The sequence below is a fragment of the Protobothrops mucrosquamatus genome, unplaced genomic scaffold (assembly GCF_001527695.2).
Source record: "Protobothrops mucrosquamatus isolate PMUCROS unplaced genomic scaffold, P.Mucros_1.0 scaffold191, whole genome shotgun sequence".
NCBI classification, from domain to species: domain Eukaryota; kingdom Metazoa; phylum Chordata; class Lepidosauria; order Squamata; family Viperidae; genus Protobothrops; species Protobothrops mucrosquamatus.
Window position 1 is genome coordinate 352,732 of NW_015386547.1, and position 10,257 is coordinate 362,988.

The window sequence follows — 10,257 nt, forward strand, 5'->3', positions numbered from 1 at the left end:
GCAAAAATGGTAATTGAGATATTCCTATTCCCTCAATAATTTGAAGAAATGATACAGATTTGAGAAAACAATCATGAAATTAAAGAAGTGATTGAAGCTATATAAAACATTGCTGAAAAATCTCAGTCCAGGAAATCCAGCCATCTGAAGAACAGCCAAACTGCAGTGACAGTAGAAGCCACAACTGGCAGAAGCTTCTATTTTATAAAACTATTTAAAATATACAAGCTGAATTCAATTTTAACTTGGTCTCTTTGATTTTAGAACTCAATTCCTACCCATCAAATGCAGTGTTTTTCAAACTTGGCAACTTTTAAGATGTGTAGACTTTCATTCTCAGAATTCCCCTGACAGCATGCTGACCAGGGAATTCTGGGAGTTAACTCCACAAGTTTGAAAAATACTGGTCTAGTATTTCTAGATCTTTTTTATTCTCCTCTCAATGTAATGCTTTAATTCTTACCAAGTTAGCCATAAAAGATACCTGAAAGTCCCAGGAAACTAGGTAAAATTAAGGAAGCAAAAACTACCCAGCTTCCAGTAAGATGTCTTTAACGTTAGTCTGGATAAATATAAAAATTTGGAATCTCTTAGAGGAAATTTCCCAACAGATAATTAATTAAGACAGTTTCTGAATTATTTAAAACTTTTTATCCATAGTTTTTTGCCTGATGGGGTAAGTTGCTTTTGATTAAATAAGTTGTCAACTAACTTGCTTACGATTGTCTTGTGATTGTTTTTGTCTGTTCTCTCTTCCATTCCTTTCCAAGCCTTTCAACAATGTCTCATACTCTGCTTTGGACAGAATATCCAGCTTTAAGAAATTTTGATGTTGCTTCAAAACAGCGGTTCATCTCCATCTTCCAAATATTATATTGTTTCCTCATGTTGCCTCTTATCAATTCATGTTCACCTATATTTTTCTTTCATACATTCCCAGTATTCCTGTCACTTGATTTTCCAACTTCCAAGGACTTCTTCCAAAAAGACAAGCTTCTCCATTTCCTGATATTTGAATCCTTGTGAATGTTCAATCCTGCCAACTTCATGAATTGAGATATTCTAAGACAGAATCATTCCAAATTTCATAAGCAACATTCCATGGTTATATAACTTCATGCACTGGAGACTTTGATACTTGAACATGATATAATTCTGATATTATTCCTGCCACGGATTGCTGTGATGTCTCAGCGAATTATTTTAAGTTGATAAACGAATGGAAGAGTTTGTGCTAGATAAAATATTTGGGAATTATAGTTTTATTCCATTAGGCTTATTGAGTTCAAATGATTTGTTTTGCATAGAACCATGATTTTAAACCACCCCCATTCAAAGGTTTTGATACTCCTTCTGTTGATGTAATAGACAAATGTATATATCAGACCTACCCACATAGATAGCCTTTTAATTGTATATGAAACCATAGATGGATTCAGATGTGGTGATGTCACCAAGTTGAGGATTAAACTTCTCATCTTTCAAGAAAAAAATAACTAGTGATTTCATGTACAGCTGTTAGATTGTCCAATATCAAAGACAATTTGAGTGATTTTGATAATTTTGGTGGGACCATTGCCCAAAAGAGTTGTTTTAGGGAGCACATTGAGTGTACTACTACCTGAATGAATGAATTGGTCTCTCAACCAGTTTATTGGATCTCAAATAGCAGAACAAGGCTTAGGTGTTGTACTGCTTCATATGCTCTTTTGAGACGATTTTGAAACTGATGCTTGGATTTCTCTGTGTTTCAGGTTCTGCAGATAAATTTCCCCCTTTGCTTTAGTTTCAGTCATGCTGAACAGAGTTCTATCTCTGAACATATTACATTATATTTATATAAAAATGTAGCTTCTGCCCTTCCCCTGGATATGCCTAATGTTTATATATGGGAACCTGTTATATATTACACTAGCAGGTGATAACTATCTTTTAATTAATACTTTTTTTGCTATGTGAACCTATTGTATAACGTATCTGCTGGAATGGAAAATAAGAACAGAGTTCTTGTCTTATATTGTAGGCCCCTTTTTAATTTGCTGTGGCTATCTAGTTCTCCCCAGATTTGATAAATATAGTTCCAATCATGCATAATCAATGCAACCACTACATCTGTTAGATATATTTTTGGGATGAGTCTTTGAGTGAGGCTTGACTTCTGGTGACTTCCTGGATAAGCCCATGAAGTTTTCTTGGCAATATTTCTGGACTGCCCATCTCCTTCCTAGCGCTGAGAGAAAGTTATTGGCTGAGGTCACACTGATGGCTTTGTGCCTATATCAAGACTAGAATACATGGTCTTCAGATTCTAGCCTAATGCTTTTAACCACTACACAAACTGTCTCTCAATATGATGTACATCAGCTATTATAAAAGTAGCATAAAACTAGAGCATTTTCTTTTGCAAGAACAAACTCCAAGAGCAACATGAAGTTTAGGTCTCCTATGAAATCCAAAGCATTTCAGATTCAACCTTGGAATAAAATATTGATTGATTGCTTAGGTGTCATCAAATTGGGATCAATTCTTAGCAACCACGTAGATAGATTTTATTCAGGAGAAAAATCTGTTCCCATTCCCATCTGAATGGAAATTATAATATTTTATCTACATATTTATTGATGGGAAAACTCATCCAATATATACCAATTAGAGGACAGGATGCAAATTACTGTTTTATCTTCCAAAACCAGCAGATTAAATGTACCTAGATGAACCAAGAACATGAAACACAAGATTATACAGAATTTTCGATCAAAGCAGTTTGAACATGTGTATACATTAACAGGAAGCCCCTGTGGGGAAAAAATTGTTTTCCAGCTTTACTGCTGATAGGGAATGAGATAAGTAGATAAGAGAGACATATCCTCATAGTATGAAAACATTACTTTGAAAGGCAACATAGCAACTATGATTTACGAGAGGTGTCAAGGCTCTAATTGTTATCACAAGCTGACCGTGTCTCATTGTGGAAAGATGGAGAGAGAAGCATAACAAGACTCATCCTTGTATCCTCCTTTCAAGATAAGTTCTTTAATCAATTAGTCACTGAAGGAACAACATGGCAGAGCAGTAATCATATCATTCTTAATGTTGACATTAAGAGAAATACAACTAAAAGCATGTAATTCTATACTTGTATAAGCAAGCATTTGGTCACATGATTGTGTTCTTATTCCAACTCTTCATATTAATGATATGTTGAAGAACAGAATGGAAATGAATGCTATAAAGGTTACTGTCCCCTCAAAAAAGAAGAGAAAAATATAAATGAAGAGAAAATATTGAAAATTGCTGCAGCAGTAAATGGTACAATTGGAAAATGTTAAATATGGATGGGGTTTGGTTATGGAGTGACTGATCTACTCATGTTTCTTTTTTCCTTCTATTGAGTTCTGTCAACTGAATAAAGACAGCCTCCCTGTGATTGGAAGAACACTATTATTCAAAAGAATTCTTTTATTATGAAAGGGTAACAAGGTGGCAATGAACAAATTTGGGAACTGCAGTGTGCATTTACAGTAGGCAAGAGTTGTAGGGATCAGATTTTTGCTCTTCAACGAGTAACTGAGAATTTTTAATGCAAGAATTTAATGTTTATTGCATGATAAAATGAATAGGCTTACATTATGGAATTGCATAAATATGGAGTGAAAACTTAATTGCTGGGTGTGATAACACCATTATATGACTGCATAGTCAAACAACTGATTCCATAGGTTAGAAAATTAGAAGCCTCATAACCCTTTCTCAGAAGTAATTTTGGTCCCCACATACTGGTCCAGTATGATAGCTCCTGCTATCACTGCTTAGTTTCCAGGAGGCAACTCTCCCAAGCCAGTGGGTGACAGAAGGCTTTCACAGTCTTTGCTGCCATTCTGGTGATTAAAAAAAGTAAAAATGAAGAAAATGAAATATATTCAATATTTCTACTTATAATATATAAGCAAGTGATTAAAAGGTTCCTTGAGAGATAGATAGATAGACAGACAGACAGACAGACAGACAGACAGACAGACAGACAGACAGACAGACAGACAGACAGACAGACAGAATTAGAATCTTTTCCAGACAGCTAGGTCTCCATAAAATGTGTCCAAAGTCAGCATAATTTGAGCCTAGTCCCCAATTCTAGGATAATTTGTTTGGTAATCCATTTGTTAGTTTCTTAGTTGGGAAGTGCACTTTCGGGACTCTTCCCCTACATCAAAGTTCAAAAGCACCAATACTTTTCTTATCCTGCTTCTTCAAAGCCCAGCTTTCACTTTCCAGAAAGTCGTAGGGATAACCATTGCTTGCATTAGTTTGTTCTTATAGGTATAGATCTGTCACAGCATCTCAATAATTTTTCCAAAATATCAGCAATAATGTTTGTGTTCTAATCAGCAGAAGAACTGGGAGTAGAGGCATATAGTCATAAATATATAATTATTAGAAAGATTCAAAGTAGATAAAATCAGTTAGGGTTTTGATTAATCTAAGATTGAGAATGAAATAGAATTATGTACAAATGATGAATATGCAATCATTAAAATGTATAAATTATTATTGAAATTTGAAACAGAAGTACAAGTGAAAGCATTTATGAGAAAATGGACTAAAAACTTTGGTTATAATATACAGATGGAACAATGGGAAAAATATGTAACTGAAATCACTGAAATGGATACTATGTTATAATTTTAACAAAGATTTTTTTTAATAAAATGGTGTGTGGTTGGTATATGTTACAAAATAAATTGTCTAGAATGCATAAAGGCACTTCAAACATGTTAGAAATGTAAACAGTAAGAAAGGACATAACGTGTTTGTGGACAGATTTTTAAAAAGCTAGAAAATTCTTGACTCAGAAGATTAATATATAATTGAAATCAGAGGTTCTTCTCTTAGTACCTATGGATAAACAGTTGGAAAAAAGTAATGGAACTTTTTTATACCTGATATACCAGATCATTGTATGCACAAAATTGGAAAGATTTGATATTACACGCAGTGGCAAAATGATGAAAATTGATGAGTTGTTCAAAAGGAAATAAATGGTTGAGATGCTTAAATTAACTTCTTTGATTAATTGATTGGGAAAAAATGTATTATCTACATTTATTGCTAGCAGAAGACCTCTGACTTTTTGCATGAAACAGAAAAAAAACCTAAATTTATGATTCACTTAATCCTAATTACTAAGGATTTACTCAATATAATTAATGTTTAATTAATATAGAAAAGAGAAATGTAAGTTGTAATCATTCAATAAGAAGCAAACTTATAATTGTACTTGTAACTGCTGAAAAGAAGATCAGAAACTCTTTGTATCTTTTGTCTTTCTTTTCTATTTTTCTTTAACTTTTCCCCCTTTCTTGCACTTTGAAGCTTTCTCTTTGATTGATTTCTCTTCCTTTTCCTTGTTTGATATTAGTTCATATTAGTTTTTATTTTCTTTTTTAAAATCTTTAATAAAATTATATCTAAAAATAGCATCATTTTTCGGTGTTCCTCAGCCTTTTCTAAAGCCATCTTGAACGTTTTATGTATTTTCTTTCATGTCAGGCTCCAGTCAGGGAGTGTTATTTTCCTAGTTTGTGAAATTAAGGATATGGTACGATAGTTTGTACAGTTTGTTAAATGTCCCCATTTGTTTTTTTTTTTAAAGGAATGTAAAGTGACCTCTTCCAAGCTGTTGGCTTCTCCTGCACAGTATGAACCTTTGTGACTTTTTACTATTGTCATTAAAGCAGGGGTCTTCAAACCTGGCCCTTTTATGACTTGTGGACTTCAACTCTCAGAATTCCTCAGCCAACCATGACTTGTGGGAGTTGAAGTCCACAAGTCACAAAAGGGCCAAGTCTGAAGACCCCAGCATTAAAGTGATCATGCATCTATAGCATCTTCTTGAATCACTTCTGCCCAATATGGCTGTCAGCATTTTTTGCTCGTTCCTCCCAGCACAGCAGGACTTTTGGATGAAGGGGAGCTTATTCCAAATTATTTAATTTATATTTCTAATTCCATAATTTTAATACAGGTATAGGGGGAAAAAAGAACTATGTATGCCATTTAGAGTTCCTGGAGGAAAGGCATGATATGACTCCAATAAAAACACTCTAAGTTTAAAAAAAAGATATAGGATTCAGCATGACTTTAAAAACCCAAGATAATTGTAAAACATATTTTTACTAATAATAATAATACAATTTTCTATATTATTCTTCTGTCTTTCAAATAACTGTTATATCTTGACATACATAAAGATAAAGACACATTATTGTATGTATGTAATGTATTGTTCTGCAATGTATTTGTGCCTCACAAATGACCTCTTCCAGCTGCTAATCAGAAAGGATTTACTGCTTCCTATCTCAAGACAAGTAAAGCATCTCTAAAGAATAATCTTCTCATTTATCCAAAATGCACTGCCTAGGTAACTAATTCAAAATGCAGTACAAATGCACTTAAAGTTATCTAAGTATTCGTGATTATCTAGAATATTATCTAGTGTTATAAAGAAGAATATTTGTTGACTAAGTCAAACAATCAATAGTTGTCCTTACTGACCGATTAATTACTCTCCTTGCTGCCTAAGGGCAGGTCCTTTCCTGATTGCACTTGAACATGGACAGGTTCTGAAGTGATATTTCCTTCTTTTATTGGAAGATTGTAAAGAAATTACTAATTTCTTCCTTCCTGTACCCTGCCCATTTCATCTACTTGGTTACTGCCTGAAATCCCTGGAACTGAAATACATGGAAATGTTGAATCTAGCTTCCCATCCCTCTCAGGAAATGGAGTTCAGCTAAAGCCCTGGTTAGATTTGTGTGTGTGTGTGTCCAATTTTAGCTATATATGGATCTTGAATGTTTTCAATGCTGTCTTCAGGTGGCTTTGCTAGTCTGAAAAGCTCACCCAAATGTTGTCTAGGGCTGGAGAGGGTGGGGTGAAATGCTTCTAATGGCAAAGGCATGTAGCTTCAGTAGTGCAGAGGAAAAAGTGACAAAGGGGTGTTGAAAAGGAAGGTTAAATGATAAATTCTCTCCGGTAGGGTGAACTGTAGCTGAACAAAAGGAAAAAAAATCCCAGCAGCAGCTGTAGTGACAAGCTCTGTGAACAAAATGAATTTGAAGCTTACCTCCTTTTGTATAGCTGACAGTTTATATGTTAATTGTTTTCCCCCCTCCCAGTTGTTAACACCTGTATTGATCTGAGTCACTTTGGTCAACACTACACAGAAGCAAGCAAACACAGGTGGAAGCATTTGAGCCGTTTTTATACTGTAAATAGATAATAATCTAAAAACTAATTTTCTTCTTACTAAGACCCTTCCAATACATCCTTCCACATCTTAGATTTAACATATAGTTAGATTTCACTTTTCTGTTGAATGTTGGCCACTTTCAAGCTGTGCTACAACTTTCCAAATTTCCAGCAAGCATGAACAATGCTACCAAGTGAAGGTTGATCAATTTCTTCATTTTTATTTTATTTTAATTTATTTGGTGCCCTTGAATCAGTGTTGATCCCTGATAACTGTCTAGGCCCTTCAGTTTTCTTGGCAAGGGTTTTTAGGAAGGAGTGGTTTGACGTTGCCTGCTTCCAGGGATGAGAGAGAGTGACTGTTGGCTCAAGGTCATCCAACTAACTTTATATCCAAAATAGATGGTCATTTTAGACTATTAGCAGAATGGCCATCTATACAAAATGTCCTAGTTGTCCTGAAGATGTCAATATCATAGAATCATTAAGTTGGACAGGGTCAACCATGGAGTCCAACTCCTTGCAAGAATGCAATTTAAAGATTCCCGTCTCCAACAGATGTTTGTCCAACCTCTATTTAAATCAGTGGTTCTCAACCTTTTTAATGCCGCGACCCCAACCGATCGTAAGTCGAGGACTAAACCGGTCGTAAGTCGAGGACTAAACTGGTCGTAAGTCGAGGACTAAACCGGTCGTAAGTCGAGGACTACTCAACCGGTCGTAAGTCAAGGACTTTCCCTGCCCGGGAGCGCCGCGCATGCGTGGTTCCGCCCCCTGCGCCGGCCGAGGCGTAGCTGGCAAGTGGCAGAGACGGAGCAGGCCGACCACCAGCTGGCCCAGCCCAAGGGAGGTAAGGCACCCGCCAGAAAAGGGGAAAAAAATGGCGGACAAAAAAAATGGCGGACAAAAAAAATGGCGGACAGCCTTGCTTGGCGACCCCCGTGAAATGGTCGATCGACCCCAAATGGGGTCCCGACCCACAGATTGAGAACTACTGATTTAAATTATTCAACAAAAGAGAACACTAAAAAGCTCTTATCATTGGGGTGTTTTTCTCATATTTTTCTCCTAAAATATGCAGTATATACTGTATGCTTTTTCCTCAAAAATGGACCAAATACAGACATTTCTAAATGCTTCTCCTCCTGGAAGGTGGTCCTTCTGGAACATGATATCCAAGAAAAGTGTTCCCCCAGGTCTTCATTCATTTGAGGATGCCAGTAGCTTTCAATAGGGTTGTTTTCTTTTTACAGTAACCAAAGAGATGAAATGGGCATGAGTCAGGAAGGAAGAAATTAGTAATTTCTTTACAATCTTCCAATAGAAGTAGGAAATATCACTTCAGAACCTGTCCATGTTCAAGCGCAATCAGGAAAGGACATGCCCATAGGCAGCAAGGAGAGTGATTAATTGGTCAGTAAAGACAATTATTGATTGTTTGACTTAGTCAACAAATATTCTGGCATTCTCTGCTCACTGAACTGGATAGAAAATGTATGAATGTCAAGATTAGCATTAAGAAATATTCACAAACTAATTTAATTTCCTTTAACCCCATGTTTGGATAACAGAATGGATAATGACATAAGATAATGACATATTCATTCATTTGAATACCCTCTTAAGTCAACTGTATTAAAACTCCTCAGTTAAAGTTTTTAAAATATCATTCGCTTTAGGACTTGGACAAGTAAATGAAAGGACAGCACCGAGGGCATGATGTAATAATAAAATATAGCACTTCTCAAAGAGAGAGAGGTTTAAATATATCTATTTTTATAATTCTAAGGAGAGTGAAACCCTATAAAAAGAATCCTCCATCAAGTAATGCAAAATGTCATCTTTATTTCAACCACTGCAGCCATTTTTCACTCCTGTTTTTATTGCTTTTAAATAAAACATTGATCAAATCTGCTCTTCCTGGAAAGTTTTACTATGGCATTTTGGATGTATTTTTAACTGCTGACAAGAGCAATTCTTTCTTGGATATGCTTGGGCATTATGTGATTTTTCACCCACTATGTAGAAAAAGCATTTTAATGCAAACCCATTAATGTTACAAACTACCTGAGTGCCCATTCTGAGAAAGCACTTTCCCCACTGCCCTGTTAATCCTACCTTTTGTTCCTTAACTCCTGCAGGGAGTGTCTCTCCTTGTATTTTACTGCCCATCAATTGAAATGATCTGGGGATTTCCTCTGGTTATACTATAACCAAAAAAAAAAGCTTAGTCTGTTGTCAGTGACAATAAGAGTTTCTTGATAGTGACACCTGGCTGTCAAACAGTAATTCCATGGAGGTTAAATTTGAATCAACACTGCCTAGTTTGGGGGCCTGGAAATGGTAATGAGAAAGCCCTATTAGGAACACTTACAGTATCTAGACCTGGTTTGTTTAGCCAGTACAAAAGACAACTGAAGAGAAATAATCTTCAGATATACAAAGGCTGTCACACAGAAGAGAGAATGGATTTACCATCTATTATCCTTGAGGGCAGGACTAGAACTAGTGGTTAAAACTATGAGGAAGCAGGCTAAACATCAGTAGGAACTTCCTGATTGTACATCCTGTAAGTTAATAGAACAGGCTAAATAATAATAATAATAATAATAATAATAATAATAATAATAATAATAATAATAATAATAATAAAAATAATTTTGGAAAACTGCAAGAAAAGGAAGACCAACCTGAATGTGGCATGGATTGACTACAAAAAGGCATTTGACTCTCTGCCACATGACTGGATAATCAGGTGCCTAGAAATAATGGGAGTCAGTAGAAACATCAGAAAATTTGTGCAAAGATCAATGGCACAATGGAAGACACAGTTGCAGGTCAATGGTGAGAGACTGGGAGAGGTTAACATCAAGAGAGGAATATTTCAAGGAGATTCATTATCACCATTACTATTTGTTACTGCACTGTTTCCTCTGTCAACAATACTGAATAACTCAGGACATGGCTATCAAACATCAAAAACATCTGCCAGACTATCCCACCTCCTTT